The sequence below is a fragment of the Osmerus mordax genome, chromosome 5 (assembly GCF_038355195.1).
Source record: "Osmerus mordax isolate fOsmMor3 chromosome 5, fOsmMor3.pri, whole genome shotgun sequence".
Classification (NCBI taxonomy): domain Eukaryota; kingdom Metazoa; phylum Chordata; class Actinopteri; order Osmeriformes; family Osmeridae; genus Osmerus; species Osmerus mordax.
The window spans coordinates 954,790-957,097 of NC_090054.1; the positions used below are offsets into that span (position 1 = coordinate 954,790).

The window sequence follows — 2,308 nt, forward strand, 5'->3', positions numbered from 1 at the left end:
ATGTTGTGTCCTTGGGCAAGGCACTTCACCCTACTTGCCTCGGGGGAATGTCCCTGTACTTACTGTAAGTCGCTCTGGATAAGAGCGTCTGCTAAATGACTAAATGTAAGTATTGACATGCACATTTAGACCACAGTATGATTAAGCAACCTTTTTAATGAAACAGTTTCTATACATCCATCATCATCATCGCTTTCATACATCGCGGCTTGGGAATCATCATCGTTCTGGCACTGGCTGCTGCACTGACACATGTCAGTACAAACAAAGTCCTTAGATCTGCAGGAGAAAAGCCAAGCCTAATGCAGTGTGATGCAGGCTGGTAGCAGAGCCGAGCCTGGAGCGGTTAGTGTAGGCTGGTAGCAGAGCCGAGCCTGGGGTCCTGGGAGGATGAGAGTGTGATTAGGGGATGCGGAGAATGGTGATGGAGGTGATGTGGATGGTGCACGTATGGTTACCGGGTATGGACTCGGGGTGTGGTGGAGAGTCCTTATGGGTCACGAGCAGCAGCTCGATCGGATACCCAAAAGGAACAGACTCACCTACGGGCTGCAGCAAGGCTGATGCAAGCCTGAGTGTGGTGGAGGTCAGGGAGGTTGGTCCTGACGTATAGGCGGTATGCCTGGGAGGACCAGCGACCCAGGAGCTGGATGGTGTGGTCGGCGACGCCCTGGCTGGAAGCAGAGGAAGCCACCGATCCTGAAAGAATGTGTGGAATAGTATGAAGGGTCTATACCTGATTTGGCGGAGATGATGGTGGAACCAGAATCGGCAGGCGACGTGTCCTGAGTCCGTGATGAATAGTGGGCTGGAGGGGAGGGCGTGGCTTCCTGATTTGGAGGGAATCAGTTTCTGTAGTGACTCGAAGGGGCTGACGGGAGAGTTTAGGCGGAACAGGAAGATGGGAACTGCTGGCCCGCTCTGATTAGTCTTGCTGCGTTTCAGCGTGAAAATTAGTGTGTCGGGGGAGTGTAGAGTGCTGTCAGAGACGCATGGGTGAGCAGAGGGGTCAAAGGTAGAGGAGGTGGACGTGAATTCGGAGCACCTCAGGAAGCCGAAGAAGGCCAGGAGGAACATGGCCTCTAGGGTGGAATCGGTGGAAGGGGAGGAGTGGCCAGTCCGTAGTGTGCTGAGGCAGGTGGCTAGTAAGTCGGCAGTGAGGGGGAGACGTGCAGAGGGAGAGCGGGGTTCCAGGCGCTTCAGACCCTTCATAAGGAGGGAGGTCTGGCTGTTGGAGATGGCTGTGCAGGGGGAACCAGAGAGCAACTTGCAAAAGAAGTTGACAGCGCTGAGGTATGTGTGTATTGTGGAAGTGCGGATAGAGAGATGCGTGTGAGCATATGAGATGAAGCTGGTGATGGAGAGGAGGTTGAATGAGGGGAAGGTGTGGTGGTGAATGGTGTGGAAGGACTTGAAGCATTTCCAGGCTGTCCAGTAGATGGCAAGTGAACGGGGGACAGACATTGGAGGATGAGCTCCTGGGTGTGGAGGTGAAGGTCGTGGAGGGGTGCCGTTACGGGAAGGTCGTAGAGGAATATGGAGGGGCCGGAGTGGGAAGGGGGTCCGCCTCTGGGGCGAAGCGCCTGAATTTCTGCAGGGAGAGACGGGAGAGAGAGTCAGCAATGGTGTTGTGGTGACCGGGGATGTGAGCGGCTCTGATTATGAACTGATGTGTGACTGAAAGTCAGGTGAGGCGGCGGATGAAGGGCATGGCAGTGATAGAATCTGATCGGCCTTTGTTGATCCAGGAGACGACGGCAGTGTTGTCGGAGTGGATGAGGATGGATTGGCGTGACCATTCGTGGCCCCAGAGGAGGGCGGCGATGATAATGGGGTAGACCTCGTGAAGCGCGGATGAGGGGGCCAGTGAGGGAGAAGGGCAGGAAGGAAACTCAGACCAATGGGAGGAGAACCAGTGGCCGTTGTAATAACAGCTGAACCCTGAGGAGGGGGCGGCGTCAGTGAAGAGTTGCATTTCGTGAGGGTTGGATACAAGCTTGTGTAAAAGAAAGTGATGCCGTTCCAGTGGGAAAGGAGATGATGCCAAAGCTCCAACTCCATGAGGCATCCAGTGTAATGGTGTTGTGGAGTGACTGTTCGGATGAAGCAGCGGCCTTGGGGGATGATACGGAGGGCGTCGTTAAGGTGGCCGAGGAGGGAGAGGAGTTGGCGCTTGGTGCAGGTGGGAGTGAGCAGGTAGTTGGACAGAAGGAGTGTGATGCGGTCTAGTTTGTCGGTGGGGAGCATACCTGTCAACATTGGAGTACCAAAATCCGGGAGTAAAAAAAAAAATGTTATTTTACATACT

General features: G+C 54.5%; 1 pseudogene; it reads right to left on the minus strand.

Moving 5' to 3' along the window:
- Positions 1–273: 273 nt before the first annotated feature.
- On the minus strand, positions 274–1,975 carry LOC136943262 (uncharacterized; annotated as a pseudogene).
- Positions 1,976–2,308: the final 333 nt, after the last annotated feature.